At 37.7% G+C, this 26276-nt stretch overlaps 2 protein-coding genes across 3 annotated transcripts in view; one reads left to right on the top strand and one right to left on the bottom strand.

Moving 5' to 3' along the window:
• The window catches only part of LOC141403020 (pupal cuticle protein Edg-78E-like), a 42102-nt gene extending 25702 nt beyond the window's left edge, over positions 1-16400 (bottom strand). The window contains exon 1 of the mRNA XM_073985153.1: positions 16328-16400. The gene's annotated coding sequence lies outside the window, so the exon portion shown is untranslated. The remainder of the gene's footprint in view (positions 1-16327) is intronic.
• Positions 16401-18671: 2271 nt separating this feature from the next.
• Positions 18672-26276, top strand: part of LOC141403873 (probable protein phosphatase 2C T23F11.1) — a 54312-nt gene continuing 46707 nt past the window's right edge. Inside the window, exons 1-2 of one of the 2 annotated variants that reach the window (XM_073986926.1) lie at positions 18672-18876; positions 19106-19388. The gene's annotated coding sequence lies outside the window, so the exon portion shown is untranslated. Of the gene's footprint in view, positions 18971-19105; positions 19389-26276 lie in introns of both variants that reach the window. The other variant, XM_073986925.1, reaches the window with a different exon arrangement.

The raw sequence follows: 26276 nt of genomic DNA, 5'->3' as shown, positions 1-26276 counted from the left end.
GGCTGAATGGAGTTTTCCCTAGGAAAATTGGAATTCAGCCTGCCTGAATAAAGTTTTCCCTAGGAAAAGTGCACTTCAGCCTGTCTTAATGGAGTTTTCCCTAGGAAAATTGCAATTCGGCCTGCCTGAATAAAGTTTTCCCTAGGAAAAGTGCACTTCAGCCTGGTTGAATGGAGTTTTCCATTCGAAAATTGCTATTCAGCCTGGCTGATTGGAGTTTTCAATTGGAAAATTGCAATTCAGCCTGGCTGAATGGAGATTTCCATAGGAAAATTGCAATTCAGCCTGGCTGAATGGAGATTTCCATAGGAAAATTGCAATTCAGCCTGGCTGAATGGAGATTTCCATAGGAAAATTGCAATTCAGCCTGACTGAATGGAGATTTCCATAGGAAAATTGCAATTCAGCCTGGCTGAATGGAGATTTCCATAGGAAAATTGCAATTCAGCCTGGCTGAATGGAGATTTCCATAGGAAAATTGCAATTCAGCCTGGCTGAATGGAGATTTCCATAGGAAAATTGCAATTCAGCCTGGCTGAATGGAGTTTTCCATAGGAAAATTGCAATTCAGCCTGGCTGAATGGAGTTTTCCATAGGAAAATTGCAATTCAGCCTGGCTGAATGGAGATTTCCATAGGAACATTTCAATTCAGCCTGGCTGAATGGAGTTTTCCATAGGAACATTTCAATTCAGCCTGGCTGAATGGAGTTTTCCATAGGAACATTTCAATTCAGCCTGGCTGAATGGAGTTTTCCATAGGAACATTTCAATTCAGCCTGGCTGAATGGAGTTTTCCATAGGAACATTTCAATTCAGCCTGGCTGAATGGAGTTTTCCATAGGAACATTTCAATTCAGCCTGGCTGAATGGAGTTTTCCATAGGAACATTTCAATTCAGCCTGGCTGAATGGAGTTTTCCATTGGAACATTTCAATTCAGCCTGGCTGAATGGAGTTTTCCATAGGAACATTTCAATTCAGCCTGGCTGAATGGAGTTTTCCATAGGAACATTTCAATTCAGCCTGGCTGAATGGAGTTTTCCATAGGAACATTTCAATTCAGCCTGGCTGAATGGAGTTTTCCATAGGAACATTTCAATTCAGCCTGGCTGAATGGAGTTTTCCATAGGAACATTTCAATTCAGCCTGGCTGAATGGAGTTTTCCATAGGAACATTTCAATTCAGCCTGGCTGAATGGAGTTTTCCATAGGAACATTTCAATTCAGCCTGGCTGAATGGAGTTTTCCATAGGAACATTTCAATTCAGCCTGGCTGAATGGAGTTTTCCATAGGAACATTTCAATTCAGCCTGGCTGAATGGAGTTTTCCATAGGAACATTTCAATTCAGCCTGGCTAAATGGAGTTTTCCATAGGAACATTTCAATTCAGCCTGGCTGAATGGAGTTTTCCATAGGAACATTTCAATTCAGCCGGGCTGAATGGAGTTTTCCATAGGAACATTTCAATTCAGCCTGGCTGAATGGAGTTTTCCATAGGAAAATTTCAATTCAGCCTGGCTGAATGGAGTTTTCCATAGGAAAATTTCAATTCAGCCTGGCTGAATGGAGTTTTCCATAGGAAAATTTCAATTCAGCCTGGCTGAATGGAGTTTTCCATAGGAAAATTTCAATTCAGCCTGGCTGAATGGAGTTTTCCATAGGAAAATTTCAATTCAGCCTGGCTGAATGGAGTTTTCCATAGGAAAATTTCAATTCAGCCTGGCTGAATGGAGTTTTCCATAGGAAAATTTCAATTCAGCCTGGCTGAATGGAGTTTTCCATAGGAAAATTTCAATTCAGCCTGGCTGAATGGAGTTTTCCATAGGAAAATTTCAATTCAGCCTGGCTGAATGGAGTTTTCCATTTTCCATAGGAACATTTCAATTCAGCCTGGCTGAATGGAGTTTTCCATAGGAACATTTCAATTCAGCCTGGCTGAATGGAGTTTTCCATAGGAACATTTCAATTCAGCCTGGCTGAATGGAGTTTTCCATAGGAACATTTCAATTCAGCCTGGCTGAATGGAGTTTTCCATAGGAACATTTCAATTCAGCCTGGCTGAATGGAGTTTTCCATAGGAACATTTCAATTCAGCCTGGCTGAATGGAGTTTTCCATAGGAACATTTCAATTCAGCCTGGCTGAATGGAGTTTTCCATAGGAACATTTCAATTCAGCCTGGCTGAATGGAGTTTTCCATAGGAAAATTTCAATTCAGCCTGGCTGAATGGAGTTTTCCATAGGAAAATTTCAATTCAGCCTGGCTGAATGGAGTTTTCCATAGGAAAATTTCAATTCAGCCTGGCTGAATGGAGTTTTCCATAGGAAAATTTCAATTCAGCCTGGCTGAATGGAGTTTTCCATAGGAAAATTTCAATTCAGCCTGGCTGAATGGAGTTTTCCATAGGAAAATTTCAATTCAGCCTGGCTGAATGGAGTTTTCCATAGGAAAATTTCAATTCAGCCTGGCTGAATGGAGTTTTCCATAGGAAAATTTCAATTCAGCCTGGCTGAATGGAGTTTTCCATAGGAAAATTTCAATTCAGCCTGGCTGAATGGAGTTTTCCATAGGAAAATTTCAATTCAGCCTGGCTGAATGGAGTTTTCCATAGGAAAATTTCAATTCAGCCTGGCTGAATGGAGTTTTCCATAGGAAAATTTCAATTCAGCCTGGCTGAATGGAGTTTTCCATAGGAAAATTTCAATTCAGCCTGGCTGAATGGAGTTTTCCATAGGAAAATTTCAATTCAGCCTGGCTGAATGGAGTTTTCCATAGGAAAATTTCAATTCAGCCTGGCTGAATGGAGTTTTCCATAGGAAAATTTCAATTCAGCCTGGCTGAATGGAGTTTTCCATAGGAAAATTTCAATTCAGCCTGGCTGAATGGAGTTTTCCATAGGAAAATTTCAATTCAGCCTGGCTGAATGGAGTTTTCCATAGGAAAATTTCAATTCAGCCTGGCTGAATGGAGTTTTCCATAGGAAAATTTCAATTCAGCCTGGCTGAATGGAGTTTTCCATAGGAAAATTTCAATTCAGCCTGGCTGAATGGAGTTTTCCATAGGAAAATTTCAATTCAGCCTGGCTGAATGGAGTTTTCCATAGGAAAATTTCAATTCAGCCTGGCTGAATGGAGTTTTCCATAGGAAAATTTCAATTCAGCCTGGCTGAATGGAGTTTTCCATAGGAAAATTTCAATTCAGCCTGGCTGAATGGAGTTTTCCATAGGAAAATTTCAATTCAGCCTGGCTGAATGGAGTTTTCCATAGGAAAATTTCAATTCAGCCTGGCTGAATGGAGTTTTCCATAGGAAAATTTCAATTCAGCCTGGCTGAATGGAGTTTTCCATAGGAAAATTTCAATTCAGTCTGGCTGAATGGAGTTTTCCATAGGAAAATTGCAATTCAGCCTGGCTGAATGGAGTTTTCCATAGGAAAATTGCAATTCAGCCTGGCTGAATGGAGTTTTCCATAGGAAAATTGCAATTCAGCCTGGCTGAATGGAGTTTTCCATAGGAAAATTGCAATTCAGCCTGGCTGAATGGAGTTTTCCATAGGAAAATTGCAATTCAGCCTGGCTGAATGGAGTTTTCCATAGGAAAATTGCAATTCAGCCTGGCTGAATGGAGTTTTCCATAGGAAAATTGCAATTCAGCCTGGCTGAATGGAGTTTTCCATAGGAAAATTTCAATTCAGCATGGCTGAATGGAGTTTTCCATAGGAAAATTTCAATTCAGCCTGGCTGAATGGAGTTTTCCATAGGAAAATTTCAATTCAGCCTGGCTGAATGGAGTTTTCTATAGGAAAATTTCAATTCAGCATGGCTGAATGGAGTTTTCCATAGGAAAATTTCAATTCAGCCTGGCTGAATGGAGTTTTCCATAGGAAAATTTCAATTCAGCATGGCTGAATGGAGTTTTCCATAGGAAAATTTCAATTCAGCATGGCTGAATGGAGTTTTCCATAGGAAAATTTCAATTCAGCATGGCTGAATGGAGTTTTCCATAGGAAAATTTCAATTCAGCCTGGCTGAATGGAGTTTTCCATAGGAAAATTTCAATTCAGCCTGGCTGAATGGAGTTTTCCATAGGAAAATTTCAATTCAGCCTGGCTGAATGGAGTTTTCCATAGGAAAATTTCAATTCAGCCTGGCTGAATGGAGTTTTCCATAGGAACATTTCAATTCAGCCTGGCTGAATGGAGTTTTCCATAGGAAAATTTCAATTCAGCCTGGCTGAATGGAGTTTTCCATAGGAAAATTTCAATTCAGCCTGGCTGAATGGAGTTTTCCATAGGAAAATTTCAATTCAGCCTGGCTGAATGGAGTTTTCCATAGGAAAATTTCAATTCAGCCTGGCTGAATGGAGTTTTCCATAGGAAAATTTCAATTCAGCCTGGCTGAATGGAGTTTTCCATAGGAAAATTTCAATTCAGCCTGGCTGAATGGAGTTTTCCATAGGAAAATTTCAATTCAGCCTGGCTGAATGGAGTTTTCCATAGGAAAATTTCAATTCAGCCTGGCTGAATGGAGTTTTCCATAGGAAAATTTCAATTCAGCCTGGCTGAATGGAGTTTTCCATAGGAAAATTTCAATTCAGCCTGGCTGAATGGAGTTTTCCATAGGAAAATTTCAATTCAGCCTGGCTGAATGGAGTTTTCCATAGGAAAATTTCAATTCAGCCTGGCTGAATGGAGTTTTCCATAGGAAAATTTCAATTCAGCCTGGCTGAATGGAGTTTTCCATAGGAAAATTTCAATTCAGCCTGGCTGAATGGAGTTTTCCATAGGAAAATTTCAATTCAGCCTGGCTGAATGGAGTTTTCCATAGGAAAATTTCAATTCAGCCTGGCTGAATGGAGTTTTCCATAGGAAAATTTCAATTCAGCCTGGCTGAATGGAGTTTTCCATAGGAAAATTTCAATTCAGCCTGGCTGAATGGAGTTTTCCATAGGAAAATTTCAATTCAGCCTGGCTGAATGGAGTTTTCCATAGGAAAATTTCAATTCAGCCTGGCTGAATGGAGTTTTCCATAGGAAAATTTCAATTCAGCCTGGCTGAATGGAGTTTTCCATAGGAAAATTTCAATTCAGCCTGGCTGAATGGAGTTTTCCATAGGAAAATTTCAATTCAGCCTGGCTGAATGGAGTTTTCCATAGGAAAATTTCAATTCAGCCTGGCTGAATGGAGTTTTCCATAGGAAAATTTCAATTCAGCCTGGCTGAATGGAGTTTTCCATAGGAAAATTTCAATTCAGCCTGGCTGAATGGAGTTTTCCATAGGAAAATTTCAATTCAGCCTGGCTGAATGGAGTTTTCCATAGGAAAATTTCAATTCAGCCTGGCTGAATGGAGTTTTCCATAGGAAAATTTCAATTCAGCTTGGCTGAATGGAGTTTTCCATAGGAAAATATCAATTCAGCCTGGCTGAATGGAGTTTTCCATAGGAAAATTTCAATTCAGCCTGGCTGAATGGAGTTTTCCATAGGAAAATTTCAATTCAGCCTGGCTGAATGGAGTTTTCCATAGGAGTTTGCAATGGAGTTTTCCATAGGAAAATTTCAATTCAGCCTGGCTGAATGGAGTTTTCCATAGGAAAATTTCAATTCAGCCTGGCTGAATGGAGTTTTCCATAGGAAAATTTCAATTCAGCCTGGCTGAATGGAGTTTTCCATAGGAAAATTTCAATTCAGCCTGGCTGAATGGAGTTTTCCATAGGAAAATTTCAATTCAGCCTGGCTGAATGGAGTTTTCCATAGGAAAATTTCAATTCAGCCTGGCTGAATGGAGTTTTCCATAGGAAAATTTCAATTCAGCCTGGCTGAATGGAGTTTTCCATAGGAAAATTTCAATTCAGCCTGGCTGAATGGAGTTTTCCATAGGAAAATTTCAATTCAGCCTGGCTGAATGGAGTTTTCCATAGGAAAATTTCAATTCAGCCTGGCTGAATGGAGTTTTCCATAGGAAAATTTCAATTCAGCCTGGCTGAATGGAGTTTTCCATAGGAAAATTTCAATTCAGCCTGGCTGAATGGAGTTTTCCATAGGAAAATTTCAATTCAGCCTGGCTGAATGGAGTTTTCCATAGGAAAATTTCAATTCAGCCTGGCTGAATGGAGTTTTCCATAGGAAAATTTCAATTCAGCCTGGCTGAATGGAGTTTTCCATAGGAAAATTTCAATTCAGCCTGGCTGAATGGAGTTTTCCATAGGAAAATTTCAATTCAGCCTGGCTGAATGGAGTTTTCCATAGGAAAATTTCAATTCAGCCTGGCTGAATGGAGTTTTCCATAGGAAAATTTCAATTCAGCCTGGCTGAATGGAGTTTTCCATAGGGAAATTTCAATTCAGCCTGGCTGAATGGAGTTTTCCATAGGAAAATTTCAATTCAGCCTGGCTGAATGGAGTTTTCCATAGGAAAATTTCAATTCAGCCTGGCTGAATGGAGTTTTCCATAGGAAAATTTCAATTCAGCCTGGCTGAATGGAGTTTTCCATAGGAAAATTTCAATTCAGCCTGGCTGAATGGAGTTTTCCATAGGAAAATTTCAATTCAGCCTGGCTGAATGGAGTTTTCCATAGGAAAATTTCAATTCAGCCTGGCTGAATGGAGTTTTCCATAGAAAAATTTCAATTCAGCCTGGCTGAATGGAGTTTTCCATAGGAAAATTTCAATTCAGCCTGGCGGAATTGAGTTTTCCATAGGAAAATTTCAATTCAGCCTGGCTGAATGGAGTTTTCCATAGGAAAATTTCAATTCAGCCTGGCTGAATGGAGTTTTCCATAGGAAAATTTCAATTCAGCCTGGCTGAATGGAGTTTTCCATAGGAAAATTTCAATTCAGCCTGGCTGAATGGAGTTTTCCATAGGAAAATTTCAATTCAGCCTGGCTGAATGGAGTTTTCCAAAGGAAAATTTCAATTCAGCCTGGCTGAATGGAGTTTTCCATAGGAAAATTTCAATTCAGCCTGGCTGAATGGAGTTTTCCAAAGGAAAATTTCAATTCAGCCTGGCTGAATGGAGTTTTCCAAAGGAAAATTTCAATTCAGCCTGGCTGAATGGAGTTTTCCAAAGGAAAATTTCAATTCAGCCTGGCTGAATGGAGTTTTCCATAGGAAAATTGCAATTCAGCCTGGCTGAATGGAGTTTTCCATAGGAAAATTGCAATTCAGCCTGGCTGAATGGAGTTTTCCATAGGAAAATTGCAATTCAGCCTGGCTGAATGGAGTTTTCCATAGGAAAATTGCAATTCAGCCTGGCTTAATGGAGTTTTCCATAGGAAAATTTCAATTCAGCCTGGCTGAATGGAGTTTTCCATAGGAAAATTGCAATTCAGCCTTGTTGAATGGAGTTTTCCATAGGAAAATTGCAATTCAGCCTTGTTGAATGGAGTTTTCCATAGGAAAATTGCAATTCAGCCTGGCTGAATGGAGTTTTCCATAGGAAAATTGCAATTCAGCCTGGCTGAATGGAGTTTTCCATAGGAAAATTGCAATTCAGCCTGGCTGAATGGAGTTTTCCATAGGAAAATTGCAATTCAGCCTGGCTGAATGGAGTTTTCCATAGGAAAATTGCAATTCAGCCTGGCTGAATGGAGTTTTCCATAGGAAAATTGCAATTCAGCCTGGCTGAATGGAGTTTTCCATAGGAAAATTGCAATTCAGCCTGGCTGAATGGAGTTTTCCATAGGAAAATTGCAATTCAGCCTGGCTGAATGGAGTTTTCCATAGGAAAATTGCAATTCAGCCTGGCTGAATGGAGTTTTCCTTAGGAAAATTGCAATTCAGCCTGGCTGAATGGAGTTTTCCATAGGAAAATTGCAATTCAGCCTGGCTGAATGGAGTTTTCCATAGGAAAATTGCAATTCAGCCTGGCTGAATGGAGTTTTCCATAGGAAAATTGCAATTCAGCCTGGCTGAATGGAGTTTTCCATAGGAAAATTGCAATTCAGCCTGGCTGAATGGAGTTTTCCATAGGAAAATTGCAATTCAGCCTGGCTGAATGGAGTTTTCCATAGGAAAATTGCAATTCAGCCTGGCTGAATGGAGTTTTCCATAGGAAAATTGCAATTCAGCCTGGCTGAATGGAGTTTTCCATAGGAAAATTGCAATTCAGCCTGGCTGAATGGAGTTTTCCATAGGAAAATTGCAATTCAGCCTGGCTGAATGGAGTTTTCCATAGGAAAATTGCAATTCAGCCTGGCTGAATGGAGTTTTCCATAGGAAAATTGCAATTCAGCCTGGCTGAATGGAGTTTTCCACAGGAAAATTGCAATTCAGCCTGGCTGAATGGAGTTTTCCATAGGAAAATTGCAATTCAGCCTGGCTGAATGGAGTTTTCCATAGGAAAATTGCAATTCAGCCTGGCTGAATGGAGTTTTCCATAGGAAAATTGCAATTCAGCCTGGCTGAATGGAGTTTTCCATAGGAAAATTGCAATTCAGCCTGGCTGAATGGAGTTTTCCATAGGAAAATTGCAATTCAGCCTGGCTGAATGGAGTTTTCCATAGGAAAATTGCAATTCAGCCTGGCTGAATGGAGTTTTCCATAGGAAAATTGCAATTCAGCCTGGCTGAATGGAGTTTTCCATAGGAAAATTGCAATTCAGCCTGGCTGAATGGAGTTTTCCATAGGAAAATTGCAATTCAGCCTGGCTGAATGGAGTTTTCCATAGGAAAATTGCAATTCAGCCTGGCTGAATGGAGTTTTCCATAGGAAAATTGCAATTCAGCCAGGCTGAATGGAGTTTTCCATAGGAAAATTGCAATTCAGCCTGGCTGATTGGAGTTTTCCATAGGAAAATTGCAATTCAGCCTGGCTGAATGGAGTTTTCCATAGGAAAATTGCAATTCAGCCTGGCTGAATGGAGTTTTCCATAGGAAAATTGCAATTCAGCCTGGCTGAATGGAGTTTTCCATAGGAAAATTGCAATTCAGCCTGGCTGAATGGAGTTTTCCATAGGAAAATTGCAATTCAGCCTGGCTGAATGGAGTTTTCCATAGGAAAATTGCAATTCAGCCTGGCTGAATGGAGTTTTCCATAGGAAAATTGCAATTCAGCCTGGCTGAATGGAGTTTTCCATAGGAAAATTGCAATTCAGCCTGGCTGAATGGAGTTTTCCATAGGAAAATTGCAATTCAGCCTGGCTGAATGGAGTTTTCCATAGGAAAATTGCAATTCAGCCTGGTACACATGCAAAACAACTTAGCGTGGAATGTACATATGGACGAGCTGAGGAAAAAAGTTGCACCTGCCATTGGTATCCTACACAAATTCAGGAACACATTCAATGTAAAAACAAAACTATTATTATATAATTCTCTTATACGAAGTCATATTAACTACTTGGCGATCATATATGCCCACAAAAATAACACAAATTTAAAGTCCCTACAAAGAACCCAAAATAAGGCACTTAAAATAGTATTCAATTTGCCGAGATTATACCCAACAATTGACCTATATAAGAAATTTGCTATTAACATTCTTCCCATACATGGAAGCTATAAACTTCAACTCCTGACGTATGTCTATAAAGCCATTAATGAGATTGGACCTCAGTCAGTACAATTTCTTGTTAATCAAACTGCGGTCAATACGAGGAACAATTCAAATTTAAGAGTTGCAAAATGTCGCATGGAGTTAACGAAACAAAGAATTGAGCACAATGGAAGTGTATGTTTTAACCACGTTCCCAATTTTATAAAAAATAAAACGACAGTTGCATTATTTAAAAGAGAATTAAAGTCTCAATTACTCACTTATATTGAAATGCTTCTTATGTAAGTTAACGTAAATAAAAAAAAAATAAACACGTTCATTTGAATATTGTAAACTAAATCGCCTCAATAAAGCCTTCAAGGCGCTGAGGCAACATAAATTTATTGTAATGAATTACTTTGAAATAAATAAAAACACACAAAAAAAAAACAAAATTCAGCCTGGCTGAATGGAGTTTTCCATAGGAAAATTTCAATTCAGCCTGGCTGAATGGAGTTTTCCATAGGAAAATTTCAATTCAGCCTGGCTGAATGGAGTTTTCCATAGGAAAATTTCAATTCAGCCTGGCTGAATGGAGTTTTCCATAGGAAAATTTCAATTCAGCCTGGCTGAATGGAGTTTTCCATAGGAAAATCTCAATTCAGCCTGGCTGAATGGAGTTTTCCATAGGAAAATTTCAATTCAGCCTGGCTGAATGGAGTTTTCCATAGGAAAATTTCAATTCAGCCTGGCTGAATGGAGTTTTCCATAGGAAAATTTCAATTCAGCCTGGCTGAATGGAGTTTTCCATAGGAAAATTTCAATTCAGCCTGGCTGAATGGAGTTTTCCATAGGAAAATTTCAATTCAGCCTGGCTGAATGGAGTTTTCCATAGGAAAATTTCAATTCAGCCTGGCTGAATGGAGTTTTCCATAGGAAAATTTCAATTCAGCCTGGCTGAATGGAGTTTTCCATAGGAAAATTTCAATTCAGCCTGGCTGAATGGAGTTTTCCATAGGAAAATTTCAATTCAGCCTGGCTGAATGGAGTTTTCCATAGGAAAATTTCAATTCAGCCTGGCTGAATGGTGTTTTCCATAGGAACATTTCAATTCAGCCTGGCTGAATGGAGTTTTTCATAGGAAAATTTCAATTCAGCCTGGCTGAATGGAGTTTTCCATAGGAAAATTTCAATTCAGCCTGGCTGAATGGAGTTTTCCATAGGAAAATTTCAATTCAGCCTGGCTGAATGGAGTTTTCCAAAGGAAAATTTCAATTCAGCCTGGCTGAATGGAGTTTTCCATAGGAAAATTTCAATTCAGCCTGGCTGAATGGAGTTTTCCATAGGAAAATTTCAATTCAGCCTGGCTGAATGGAGTTTTCCATAGGAAAATTTCAATTCAGCCTGGCTGAATGGAGTTTTCCATAGGAAAATTTCAATTCAGCCTGGCTGAATGGAGTTTTCCATAGGAAAATTTCAATTCAGCCTGGCTGAATGGAGTTTTCCATAGGAAAATTTCAATTCAGCCTGGCTGAATGGAGTTTTCCATAGGAAAATTTCAATTCAGCCTGGCTGAATGGAGTTTTCCATAGGAAAATTTCAATTCAGCCTGGCTGAATGGAGTTTTCCATAGGAAAATTTCAATTCAGCCTGGCTGAATGGAGTTTTCCATAGGAAAATTTCAATTCAGCCTGGCTGAATGGAGTTTTCCATAGGAAAATTGCAATTCAGCCTGGCTGAATGGAGTTATCCATAGGAAAATTTCAATTCAGCCTGGCTGAATGGAGTTTTCCATAGGAAAATTTCAATTCAGCCTGGCTGAATGGAGTTTTCCATAGGAAAATTTCAATTCAGCCTGGCTGAATGGAGTTTTCCATAGGAAAATTTCAATTCAGCCTGGCTGAATGGAGTTTTCCATAGGAAAATTTCAATTCAGCCTGGCTGAATGGAGTTTTCCATAGGAAAATTTCAATTCAGCCTGGCTGAATGGAGTTTTCCATAGGAAAATTTCAATTCAGCCTGGCTGAATGGAGTTTTCCACAGGAAAATTTCAATTCAGCCTGGCTGAATGGAGTTTTCCATAGGAAAATTGCAATTCAGCCTGGCTGAATGGAGTTTTCCATAGGAAAATTGCAATTCAGCCTGGCTGAATGGAGTTTTCCATAGGAAAATTGCAATTCAGCCTGGCTGAATGGAGTTTTCCATAGGAAAATTGCAATTCAGCCTGGCTGAATGGAGTTTTCCATAGGAAAATTGCAATTCAGCCTGGCTGAATGGAGTTTTCCATAGGAAAATTGCAATTCAGCCTGGCTGAATGGAGTTTTCCATAGGAAAATTGCAATTCAGCCTGGCTGAATGGAGTTTTCCATAGGAAAATTGCAATTCAGCCTGGCTGAATGGAGTTTTCCATAGGAAAATTGCAATTCAGCCTGGCTGAATGGAGTTTTCCATAGGAAAATTGCAATTCAGCCTGGCTGAATGGAGTTTTCCATAGGAAAATTGCAATTCAGCCTGGCTGAATGGAGTTTTCCATAGGAAAATTGCAATTCAGCCTGGCTGAATGGAGTTTTCCATAGGAAAATTGCAATTCAGCCTGGCTGAATGGAGTTTTCCATAGGAAAATTGCAGTTCAGCCTGGCTGAATGGAGTTTTCCGTAGGAAAATTTCAATTCAGCCTGGCTGAATTGAATTTTCAATAGGAAAATTTCAATTCAGCCTGGCTGAATGGAGTTTTCCATAGGAAAATTTCAATTCAGCCTGGCTGAATGGAGTTTTCCATGGGAAAATTTCAATTCAGCCTGGCGGAATGGAGTTTTCCATAGGAAAATTGCAATTCAGCCTGGCTGAACGGAGTTTTCCATAGGAAAATTGCAATTCAGCCTTGCTGAATGGAGTTTTCCATAGGAAAATTGCAATTCAGCCTGGCTGAATGGAGTTTTCCATAGGAAAATTGCAATTCAGCCTGGCTGAATGGAGTTTTCCATATGAAAATTGCAATTCAGCCTGGCTGAATGGAGTTTTCCATAGGAAAATTGCAATTCAGCCTGGCTGAATGGAGTTTTCCATAGGAAAATTGCAATTCAGCCTGGCTGAATGGAGTTTTCCATAGGAAAATTGCAATTCAGCCTGGCTGAATGGAGTTTTCCATAGGAAAATTGCAATTCAGCCTGGCTGAATGGAGTTTTCCATAGGAAAATTGCAATTCAGCCTGGCTGAATGGAATTTTCCATAGGAAAATTGCAATTCAGCCTGGCTGAATGGAGTTTTCCATTGGAAAATTGCAATTCAGCCTGGCTGAATGGAGTTTTCCATAGGAAAATTGCAATTCAGCCTGGCTGAATGGAGTTTTCCATAGGAAAATTGCAATTCAGCCTGGCTGAATGGAGTTTTCCATAGGAAAATTGGAATTCAGCCTGGCTGAATGGAGTTTTCCATAGGAAAATTGCAATTCAGCCTGGCTGAATGGAGTTTTCCATTGGAAAATTGCAATTCAGCCTGGCTGAATGGAGTTTTCCATTGGAAAATTGCAATTCAGCCTGGCTGAATGGAGTTTTCCATTGGAAAATTGCAATTCAGCCTGGCTGAATAGAGTTTTCCATTGGAGTTTTCCATTGGAAAATTGCAATTCAGCCTGGCTGATTGGAGTTTTCCATTGGAAAATTGCAATTCAGCCTGGATGAATGGAGTTTTCCATAGGAAAATTTCACTTCAGCCTGGCTGAATGGAGTTTTCCATTGGAAAATTTCAATTCAGCCTGGCTGAATGGAGTTTTCCATAGGAAAATTTCAATTCAGCCTGGCTGAATGGAGTTTTCCATGGGAAAATTTCAATTCAGCCTGGCGGAATGGAGTTTTCCATAGGAAAATTGCAATTCAGCCTGGCTGAATGGATTTTTCCATAGGAAAATTGCAATTCAGCCTGGCTGAACGGAGTTTTCCATAGGAAAATTGCAATTCAGCCTTGCTGAATGGAGTTTTCCATAGGAAAATTGCAATTCAGCCTGGCTGAATGGAGTTTTCCATAGGAAAATTGCAATTCAGCCTGGCTGAATGGAGTTTTCCATATGAAAATTGCAATTCAGCCTGGCTGAATGGAGTTTTCCATAGGAAAATTGCAATTCAGCCTGGCTGAATGGAGTTTTCCGTAGGAAAATTGCAATTCAGCCTGGCTGAATGGAGTTTTCCATAGGAAAATTGCAATTCAGCCTGGCTGAATGGAGTTTTCCATAGGAAAATTGCAATTCAGCCTGGCTGAATGGAGTTTTCCATAGGAAAATTGCAATTCAGCCTGGCTGAATGGAGTTTTCCATTGGAAAATTGCAATTCAGCCTGGCTGAATGGAGTTTTCCATAGGAAAATTGCAATTCAGCCTGGCTGAATGGAGTTTTCCATAGGAAAATTGCAATTCAGCCTGGCTGAATGGAGTTTTCCATAGGAAAATTGCAATTCAGCCTGGCTGAATGGAGTTTTCCATTGGAAAATTGCAATTCAGCCTGGCTGAATGGAGTTTTCCATTGGAAAATTGCAATTCAGCCTGGCTGAATGGAGTTTTCCATTGGAAAATTGCAATTCAGCCTGGCTGAATAGAGTTTTCCATTGGAGTTTTCCATTGGAAAATTGCAATTCAGCCTGGCTGAATGGAGTTTTCCATTGGAAAATTGCAATTCAGCCTGGATGAATGGAGTTTTCCATTGGAAAATTGCAATTCAGCCTGGATGAATGGAGTTTTCCATTGGAAAATTGCAATTCAGCCTGGATGAATGGAGTTTTCCATTGGAAAATTGCAATTCAGCCTGGATGAATGGAGTTTTCCATTGGAAAATTGCAATTCAGCCTGGCTGAATGGAGTTTTCCATAGGAAAATTGCAATTCAGCCTGGCTGAATGGAGTTTTCCATAGGAAAATTGCAATTCAGCCTGGTTGAATGGAATTTTCCATAGGAAAATTGCAATTCAGCCTGGCTGAATGGAGTTTTCCATTGGAAAATTGCAATTCAGCCTGGCTGAATGGAGTTTTCCATAGGAAAATTGCAATTCAGCCTGGCTGAATGGAGTTTTCCATTGGCTGAATGGAGTTTTCCATTGGAAAATTGCAATTCAGCCTGGCTGAATGGAGTTTTCCATTGGAAAATTGCAATTCAGCCTGGCTGAATGGAGTTTTCCATAGGAAAATTGCAATTCAGCCTGGCTGAATGGAGTTTTCCATAGCAAAATTGCTGGCTGAATGGCGAGGCAGCTTATGTACGTAGGCCTTAAATTTTCGAAAATTTCAGAATGTATGTGTGAGTTTTTCAAGACTGATGAAAATCAAAATAGTTTTATGCGGCCCATTCCAGAAAGCATCGATGAATGCGACAATCGCAATCTTATTCAATAAGATCAAGCACACGGGAAGAATTGTGTCACTATCATACGAATGGCACAGTTCTTCCCGTGTGCTTGATCTTATTGGATAAGATTGCGATTGTCACATTCATCGATGCTTGCTGGAATACACTTTGGGCATGCAGGGCAGCATTTGTAAAACGCTCGGCACATACGATGCGTTGAGCGTCGCGGTACAAGATCCACATGAAAAAAGTGTAAGTTATGCCAAGTTTTTTGAAAAACAACAATGTGGCTGAAGCATTAAAGTTAAACATAATTTAACTTTTTTGGGACAACGGTTGTCCCAACGTGTCACTAAACGGACCGTAGTGCCGAGGGCTTAATAGTATTAGTAAATCTTGAAGCATTTGTCAATGTATGTGTGAATATTTTTTGCAGGATAGGAATAAAAACTATTTTGATTTTGGAAATGAAAACCTTTCAATCTGATGAATTTTGTTTATTTTCGAAGTAATCAAAAAACCATGGCAGAACTACCAGGTAGTGGTATCACACCAGCTGATCGAATATGAAAAGTCAAATACTTTTATAAAAAAATTATTTTTGTTGTAATTTCCCCAACAACATAAAGAAAGTTTTGACATAACATATTCAAAATTTTACGATGCCACTACCTGGGTAATTGTGCCATGCAAAAAACAATTATTGAAAATAATGAATATTGTTTATGGGGAAATTAACAATTTTTGAAAACTTCAAATAAAAACCGTGTTTTGGAAGAAAATTTATCATTTCTGGAATGTGGATTGAAGGAATGCAACACATTACTCTATCTCACACGTACACAAAGGGGTTCATCGGCAGCAGCAGTTTAGCAGTAAATGTGTGGGCCGCATTAATTTCAAAATGAACCCCATCAGTCTTGGTGAAATGTGTTTAATTTCAAATTGTCAATATACAATTTTCAAAAACAAATAATAATGTTTGTGAAGGAACAAAAAAATTTAAAATTAATTAATTTTTGGAGGAAAATTTTAAAATTTCGAGAATTGGCTGAAGGCTTTGCTACACACTTGTCATGCACACACATACAAAAAGGGTTCATCGGCCCGACAGCATGACTGATAGGTGAGTAGAGGCCTTTAGGTAGGCCAAAGCTAACAGCTGATGACAATTTTTTTCTTGCTATGGCCAATTCTGTCAAAAGCACGGTTGAAATTTTTTACTGTTGTTGACATTATGTAATTATAAAAGTAGATGCACCTGTGAATTGTTACAGCAAAAAACTGCTTTAACGCTTTATCTTAAAATTGAAAACAAGGACATCCAATTTTGTTGGAGTGGCTAAATTAAATTGTTGATTTTTTAATACGTAGTAATACTTGCTAGTGAACGATTTGACAAATATTGATATTGTTACGGAATTAGATTTAACTAATCTCCGTGTAGACGTTGTTTTATTCCCCAGTACGATTTGTACAAAATAAAACAGGGTTCGTTTTAGATTACGTTTCTACAATGATTTATTTACTTTATTACACTTATTCGGAACCGACTTTAATTACTAAACACACCGCTTGTATTTAGTTAGCACGCAGCATTTGTTCAGTTCAACGCTTAAAACACAACTAACTCAATGTTGCCGTTCCAACATGTATTTATTCCCAAAATCTCCTTTATTCCCAAAATCTCCTTACAGCGAACACACAGACGCACATTCGCACTAAGGCGGCCATCAGACTATCTGCTTTTTCACATGTATGTTGTCACTTTGGGTATACTAATATACAGAACAGCTGATGTCATACATGTGAAAAAGCAGATGGTCTGATGACGGCCTAAGCGAACAACCATACTCACATACATGGGGGAAAGACAAGTACAAGTGGACAAGCACACTAATGACGTACTTACAACAACAAACAAATGCAAGAAATAAAGAAGTAACAAACTAAACGATAATTACATGATTATGACAAAATAAACAAAAGCACATTAAGTCCCTGTTTATACAGGGAAAGCTGATGGGAAAGAAAATTGAGTTTATGGGCGAGGGAGTAGAGAGGAATAAGAGGAGTACACACACCTCTGTACTGGCAAATTCTGTTTTGTTTCGTTTTTCTTCGTATACAACCTGAAGTTGGCTGCAGATTTGTTTTTGCATTTTCTTTCATTTTATTTTCTCTGTCGAGAAACAAACAACAGCGGAGACAATTGAAAAAAAAAATTTGGAGTAAAAACTATTTTATAAGCAAAAACAATTCGAAATAAGTGGAAATATCAAAATTCAAATGCAATTCAAGGGTTCCTTTAATAATTAATTGTTTATCACACACGTCAATTTTTATTTTTCATTACCATTTTGCCTTGGCTTTGTTTTTGAACGGCGCAATGAGAAAATGAGTGTAAAGAAGAATATGAAAAATAATAAAATTGACACAAACATGATTTCCGTGTCCAAACAACAAGAAAATTTTAAAAGAAATTGAGAAGAAAAAATTTCTTTCCAGTTTGAATGTCTAAACACGGTCTAATGAAAGGTAAAGTAAGAACTAGAATGATGAAGAGAATTCTACATGGTAGTTGTTGTTGCGTTAAAATTCAAAATTTTAAATTAACGGAAATTAAACTAAATTAACTTAAATTTATCAGCTACATTCCTAACAATATTTATTGTTCTAAAAGTGCGGGAACGAAAAAATTACAAATATTGTACAATTTCTACTTGAAATCTCGCCGTATCCGGAAATCGGATGCCAACACTCACGATATTAGACCAGCCAAACTTTTCAAGTAGATGATAAGAGAATGGGATTTTTTTTTTCACTGTCTTATGTTTTGGGTACAACTTTTGCTATTTTTTGAACACTTATCTAGCAATAATATTCTGGAGCGTAATTGAAGTGATTTTTATTTTTTACTCTATTTGGTATTTTTAAGATAAACAGAGAAGTTCTAAATTGCATATGTTTTTGTAAAACCGACTAACTTGCATATACATACATCTACTTTTATTATTGCTCCATATTATTTGAAGTTTTAAGTTATGGCTACAGGGTTGTATTTTTCAGCGATTTTCATACATGGCCTACCTCTACTTTATTATACCATGATGATATGTTTGAAATTAACAAAAAATGAAAGTAATAGTACGTTTATATATAACCGGATTTAACAAACCCACTGGGTTTTAAATGTCAATTCCATTACATATACGTCAAACAAATCCTCATAAAGAAGGTTAACCCTGCAAAAGGCTATAATATAAACATGGTTTAAACAACGGGTGTATTTCAGGATTTCATGAAATCCAATGGATTTCGGAGCATGAGTATAACCAGCTATAGCGCTCGGTACATACGGTGTGTTGAGCGTTGCGCTACAACAACCACATAAAAAAAGTGTAAGTGAAGCCAAGTTTTTTGAAAAACAACAATATGGCTGACGCATTAAAGTTAAACATAATTTAACTGTTTTGGGACAATGCGTGTCCCAACGTGTCACTAAACGGACCGTATGTGCCGAGGGCTTATTAGTTGCAAAAAGTTCGCTTCTTTCAATAGGCCTGTTCGATAACTTCGCAAGTAAAAAGTATTTCTAAGTTCTTGCAAGTACTTCTCATTTCTCTTTTACTGAACAAGTTTGTTATCGAAAAGAGTTTTGTAAAAGTTTGTACAAAGTTTTGAGTTATGGTACAGACCTATTATTACGAAAAAATGCACCCACTACAAGTACGAAAATGGTGATGCATGCATCAAAAGATGCAGTGTGTGTACTCAGCCTATCATGGTCGCTACATTTCAACTTGGCAATGCTCATATATTTTTTTTAAATCGGCGGCGGCTGAACCCTTAAAAAATAAGCGACGGCGACGCGCCGTCCACTGACAATCGACTCGCTTTCATGTCGGTTGTTGTTACATTATTATTTTCGCAGGTGTAGAACAGAACGTCGTACAATAAATAATTCTTCGTTTATTCTTTTTATCGTGAAAACAAAAGAAAAAACAATAATTTTTGTGTTTTTGCTAACGGACGGAAAATAAAACGCTTCAGGATTTATCTAAGAAAATTGCAAAAGGTTCTTTCTGTTCTGGAATTTGTAAAAGGATGAAAAAAACTTCATCTGATAGGAAGCAATAAATCGATTTGTACCGTCTTCAAATAATGAAATAGTGAGAAGTGCAAAACAAAGAAAAACAAAATAAAAGTAGAATAAAGGCAATTTTGTTGAAACTTGTTTTTCTTTTCTTTATTATCTTTTGTGTTCTTGTCATTTAATTTGAATAAAAAAATCGTGTTTATCAAAGTGAAGTGACGAGGTGATATAGCAAAAGAAAACAAAGAGAAACGAGATTAAAAAACGTAAAAGTTAGTCACAACTCACGGAACAACAAAAACATAACATCATCCCCACGCACATAGAGTTAGCAGCATTTTTATTAAAGAACCCACAGCTATAGCCAGAGGAGGTTTTTAGTTTTTTTAATCATTTTATTTTGCTGACACTTTTTTTGTGGACTGCGTTCAATAACCCAGAACAAACAACAACAAGCAACCATCGTCAATATTTTTGAAATAGTATTTGTGGAGGTAAGTTTGTTTTTAATTTTGTTTTGTGCTGTTATTTTTCTTTTATTTGTAGCAATAGTTCCTATGATTCTTCGAATGTATTTCATTTTTTTTCATTACATCGTCATCAATTTGCTCTGCAAATTTTGTCGTCATGGTTGGTTTTGTTTGCTATTGTTTCTTAAGTTTGTGTCTGGCTTTGTTGTGTTTCATGTTTTCTTTTTGTTATTTTTCTCTTCTCTGATTATTATTTCTTAGGCGTTTTTACACATCAATAAACGAAACAGAATGCTTAAATTTATCTTGACATTTGAAGTTCAGTTTTTATTAGAGTTATTAAAACGCCGGCATTTGCCTGACTCTGACCTCTTGATCACATGGTCGGCATAAAAGGGTAGTTTATCTTGTTAATGCAAAACATTTGAGCTGGGCAATCTAGTTCCCGGAGCGGATCGATCTTTCTAGTTCCTTTTCCCAGAGGGAACTAGTTCCTTAATATAGTTCCATAGTTCCAAATAGTTCCGAGACCGAAATGGTTCAACGAATTTTTCTCTTTCATCGTTCTTTCCGTTCCAAATAGTTCCGAGATCGAAATAGTTCAATGAATCTTTCTCTTTCGTCGCTCTTTTGTTTCCTTCGTTCCAAATAGTTCCGAGACTGAAATGTTTTCATGGTTTGGTGGATGAATTGACATAAAAATAAATAAATTGCAGCGAACAAACATTGAAGGAACCAGAAAAACGAAGGGGACTATATGAACTAAAGGAACTATATAAACGCAAGAGCTGGATATAGTTCCAATAGTTCCTTGTCCGGAGTAGTTCCTTGGAACTAGTTCGTTCCGGAACTACACAACTCTACAAAACATTTAACCCTACAACCAGCAGTCGGGTACGTCACACAAAACCGATTTTATAAGCATTTAAATTTTCAATTAGGAATTACAACAAGAAATTCTTTCAATAATGTTGGGTTTTTTTGTACATATGAGTTGAATTATCGCAATATCACACCATACAGTTTGACAAGTAATTGTTTTCAAACTACGAAAACCAACAATTTATGTATTAATTAGAGTGAAAAATGAAAAATAGCTGTGATAAAAATGTCATGTTTTTTGCAAAATTAGTTTGTCGAATTGTTTATGATCAGGGGCTCAATTCTGTTTCTATGAAAATGTGAAATGGAAACTTTTATAAAGGAAAAACTGTCAAATGAAAAAAATTATAAAGGAAATATTTTTCATTTCAAATTTTCATAGAACAAGAATCCAGCCCCAGTAGTGCGATTCTCTAACTCATTTTTTGAGTTAACGACAAAGTCGGTAAAATTAAAACGCAAAATTATGAATGAAAAGTTGAAATAAATAAACAACTTTACGACTACTTTCTTTTGGTCGCTAACTTACCGAAAAATGTCGTTAATTACCGAATTTATAAGCATTTTAATTTTACCGATTTTTGTCGGTAACTCAAAAAATGAGTTAGAGAATCGCACTACAGAACAGAATCAATCGTCGCTTGCTTTGCTTGCTTCCCAAATGTCAAATTATAAAGGAATGTCAGAGTCTCCTAAAGGAGAACGTAGGCGGATTTGCAAAGAGGCTCTGACATTCCTTTATAATTTGATATTTGGGGAAGCAAGCAAATCAAGCGACGATTGATTCTGTTCTGGCCTTTACTCCACTCAACTTCAACTATCAATTACATTGCTTAAACGTCAAATGAATGAATGATTTCACTTAGAAAAAACGGGTTTTCAAGATTATATGGGCCATATCTCTGGATCCAAAGAAGGTATTACAACATATAGCACCCATCTTGGTGAACTGGGTATTACAACATATAGCACCATTATGGAATGGTTAAAGTGATAGCTATAATCTGGTATAAATTAAGTGAGCACCCATAATGGAGCCATTTTCGACTTTTTGAGGGTTTTATGGAAAAACCCGGTTCCAAAAATCGGCTTTTGGCTTATATCACCTAAAAATAATCCCTTTCCACTTGTTGGATGGGTATTTTCATAAGCTTTCCAACGATACCCATTCTGTAGGAATCTGTTCAGTAGAGCCGGTTTTGTACCCGGACTTTCGGGTCAAATAACCGGGTAACCATGACCGTCACACAAGAAAATTATATATTCCCGTTATTAGCGCAACAATATCTACCTCTGAAAAAAATTTCAAAATAATCGGAGAGTTTTTACTAAACTAGAGCTATGCCGTAAATACTTAACAATCATCACATTTTATGAATTTTATTCTTAACTAGCCGACCCGGTCCGCGTTTCTGGCCCTTGAAGGAGTTTTATGTTACCTTAAGTCAGCGATTGTATTTTTATTGCATCGCTAATTAGTCGGGATCTGCAAGTGAATATAAATAAAAAAAATCTTCAGATTTGTTTGTGCAACTTAAGGGCCAACTGTGTCGTCCTTCCACCTTCTTATAATATACATCTTATATACCTGATGAAGCTATAGCTATCGATATGTTGCCTTCTAATTTAAATACTTGCCTTCCAATAAGACCAAAGCTTCGCTATCCACAACATCTGGTATTCCCATTGATTTGTAACATATTTAAGAAAGTAGGAGTGGTCGGGTTTTATGGTTTGTACATTTTACATATATAGCGCATTTAAAAAGTAGGACGCAGGGTATAACCCGCACCTCCGTAACCATCCATCTCTGTACATCATCTGAAAATTACATGGAAATCGGTTTAGAAGTTTTGGAAAAATAACATATTTAAAAAAGTGGGGGTGGTCGGGTCTTAAAGCCACAAATAAGTCCCTCGGGTCGGAGACACAACCACCATTGTCTATCGAATTAATTTTCAAACCACGCTCCGCCGAAATTCCACACAATATATAGTTTATTTTCACCAAGCACCAGGGGACATATATGCAGCCTATTTTCACCAGGATTATCCCGGTACATTCCCTGAAATTTTCAGGAAAATCGGTTCAGTAGTTTTGGGTATGTAACGTATTTAAAAAGTGGGCGCGACAAAATAGGGTTTTTCTAAAAAAAAAAATTAAAAAAATATATATAGCCTATTTTCACCATGGGTGTTTCCTGTACATTCCCTGAAATTTTCAAGAAAATCGGTTCAGCCGTTTTTGAGTCTATGCGGAACATACACACATACAGACATTGCCTTTTAGAAATTAGATATCATTTTTAAAGACATAGGCATAGACATAAAAACCCAAGTCGGGTTATGGCGCACATCTTACAAAAAGAATTATCGAAATCGGTGCAGCCGTTCTCAACTGATGCCATTACCAACGAACGACATTTGATTTTTATTTATATAGATAAGGATTAACTACTAATAATCATCAACAATATTAGGTATAGAATATCCCTACTAAGAGGGTTACCATATGGACCAAAGGGATACCAGTCGCAAACCGGAGAATATCCGGATAATAAGACGTTTTGTGTCTTTTTTAGTTCACCAGGATGGGCTGCCATTAATTACAATAAAAATTACCTTTAGCAGAACTCAGTCCATATTAATAGTAAACGAGACCGCCTAGGTCCATAACCAGGACTTAAAAGTGGTTTCTTTTTCACGTGGTTTAATTTTATTACCAAAAATATTCCTCGCATTCGTTTCTGCAAAGTTTGCCAAATACACAAATTACTAAAAGTCTAAGGATTCCAAGGAGTCTTAACTGTAATATTTTCAAAAACGTAGAAATTGTGGAAACTTTCGCCCTATATTAGTTTCTTGGCAAAATTGATACCAATTTTTTCTTGGTATGTAATGCAAATAGAGATTTTATTACGTTGGTGACTTATAGTGAAATTTAGTAGAGAACATTTTTGTCTCAGACATCAATCGTCTCAAATAATGGTTTGTGGGAGAATTTAGCATAAACTTATGAAGTATGATTGTAACCCTAAAATGGGTTTGTAATTTTTACATATTTCTGGAGTTTAGATGAGATATAGTGTTTTGGCCAAAATATTTGTAGAATATTTTGATCCGATACGATCGCATTCTTTGAATATGCAAATCTATTACCTTAAATCAGTGATGGCCACCAACAACAACTTTCCTATGCCCGCGGGCATACGACGCACACGTACACTGTAAACACATTCGTTCGGTTAATGCATTGTTTACGTTTCCACTCACACTAGCGCAAGTTATAATCTGCAAATGTGTGTTTTTGGCCATCACTGCCTTAAATATATATTAAATATGAGAAAAAGAAATACAAATATAAATATAATTTTTTATCCAGACCTAAACAATTGTCATGAAAAGTTTAACATTTTTACACCTTTTCTAAGGTGTTGATGCATTACCATTTACTACGCCAGCAATCGTCATTGGCATGGTCAGGGTAAAACTTGTTTATAAACACATAGTATATTGTTGTTTAAGCTTCGTTGTTGGGCCAGGCTTGTCGCTCAATTTATTATTATATGGTTTTTATATTACATCATTGTTAAATGGAGAATATAATATATATGTGTAATATTCGCATTGCTCTATGAACAGAAAACACTATGGAATTCAGAAAACGAAACAAACGAATAGTATCCGTCAAAAGAAATAGTAAGCAAACACCTCCCAATTAGTTGGCCAGTTATTAATATTGTGTATTTAAATACTCTTATTGGCGCAACTTTGTCTACCCAAGCTTTTTTCTGCAAATACCCAGGCTTTTAAGTCATAAAATAACAGGGGTAAAATAGAATGACTTTGGTCTGAAGTGAGCTTGTTTTGTTTAATATTTTCTTTTTACTTCAAACTGTAAGACAAGATCGTTCGTACTTTTGGATTAAGGAAACAAGACTATTATGTCACGGACGGCAAGCTGATGTTGTTTGTATTTTTAATGTCGGTTCCGCTCTATCCGAGGTAAGGCGATATACTCTCAATACCAGCTTCTGGCATTTGTTCAATTGCATTTTCGTAGTTGATACTAGTAGCATCACTATTGAAATTCCACCACCCATCGTAAATTGTATTTGTTCCTCCTCGACTTGAAGAGATCGAAACGACGTAAAACACTGTTCTTCGCCCTGCCCGTAACGGGGTGATCAATAAATTGGCGGGTAAAATAACTGGCGCACCTTTTCGGACCTGTCAAAACAACGCCGTTAAACATGACATATGTCCGGTCATCCTTTTTACCAGGGTCCGATAACGCCTTTACTCTTATCCACAATTTATTACTATAGATTCCAATGTTGCAGTACTTCAGATAATCTGGCCACTTTATTACTTGTGCCGACTAATCTATTGTCTTCCATTGTCAGTTCTCTGACTCTCATTAGGGTTCGTACGGCCAAGCTCATGACGCTCATTCGCTAATCCCGTCGAATCAGATGCGGAATAAGGTCTTATTTCAGTTATTCGACCAGCAGGAATATGACGAGGGGCAGCAGCAGGGATGATCTCCCGGAAATTCTTCTGTGCTAGGCAAACATTAGAGACAATCATTGTCAATTGACTTCCACATGGTTAAGGAAAGTACGGCGTTCAGAAGTTATGAAGTCGGGTGGTCTATTGATGGAGATGAGGATATGATGGATGAGGAGTTGGTCCGACGCAAGTCAATGTTAGATGAACTTGTTCACGGTGCAAAATGTTTAACTATACATTTGCTCATCCAGCGCTATGCTCACCTGGTTATTCCCTATGGTTGAATGAAATAAATAATGATGCGCATTTTCCAACATTGGCCCGATGTCAGGCGTATAATGCTAGACACAGCTATTAAACGGCGGGATGTACAAATTTAGCAGTTTTATCTCGGTGGTTCCACATTTTACAACTACCCCCGTATACTGCAAGTATGGATTACTAGAGTCGTGTTCAGACAAGATAGGTCTGTACTGGACAGACGGATGCAATAGGATTGTATATTTAGCTTCTCCCACTTCTCGTACGGTCCAAGCGAAGTACATTTTATACATCGCAACTCCGAAGACTCCAAGTGTTGTGTACAGATTCCTTTCCAGAATCGCCGCGACTATTATACTTCCTTCTTCAACTAATAAAATTTACAATCTCATTCATCTTGCCACGAAGACTATCGCACTTAAAATGCAGGAATGTTACATAGTCAGGAACTGGAACAGCAACACGCGGTGTTAGAGACTGCTGCTGGTACTGCTGTTCGGTCTGGACTAAACAATTCCTGAAATGTACCCATTCACGGCATCCGTTGCATCTTACCGACACCGACCAATGGTGGATGAGAGGGTATCCTCACACAGACCAGAATAATCAGGAATTCCGGGACATACCGGCCCAAAAATAAAATTCAGACGAACACGAACATGTAGTTACTGGGATGAGGGAACCTGTAGTGGGATTCTCTAACTCATTTTTTGAGTTACCGACAAAAATCGGTAGAATTAAAACGTACAATTATGAATGAATGCTATCGGTAGAACTTTACGACTGCTTTTTATTCGTCGCTAACTTATCGAAAAACATCGGTAATTACCGAAATTATAAGCATTCTAATTTTACCGACAATTGTCGGTAACTCAAAAAATGAGTTAGAGAATCGCACTACTGGCTGAGTTGATATTTCCGTCACGGTTTTGTGGAATTTTATTATTATTACTTTTTAATTTACTTTTTTATGTTTATAGTAGGATAATTCTCAATGATGGACAATGATAATTATTCTTATGTAACGATAATTTGTTGTAAAAATTTTTCCTTCATATATTTAAATGAACAAATAATTCCAAATCAACGCATGAAACACACATATCGCATGTATCACTACAATTAAAAAAAATCCAACGAACGGACCTCTAAAGTAGAACGCTATGCGTTAAAATTTTTCATTCATTGTTCTCTTCATTTGATTTCCATTTGACGTAGCCATCCTTGTGATTGTCACATTTCGGTTAAAGTAGCTATC

This window comes from Musca autumnalis, unplaced genomic scaffold, assembly GCF_047663935.1.
Source record: "Musca autumnalis isolate F117 unplaced genomic scaffold, ASM4766393v1 scaffold_4, whole genome shotgun sequence".
NCBI lineage: Eukaryota > Metazoa > Arthropoda > Insecta > Diptera > Muscidae > Musca > Musca autumnalis.
This window is presented reverse-complemented; position numbering and strand designations above follow the sequence as displayed.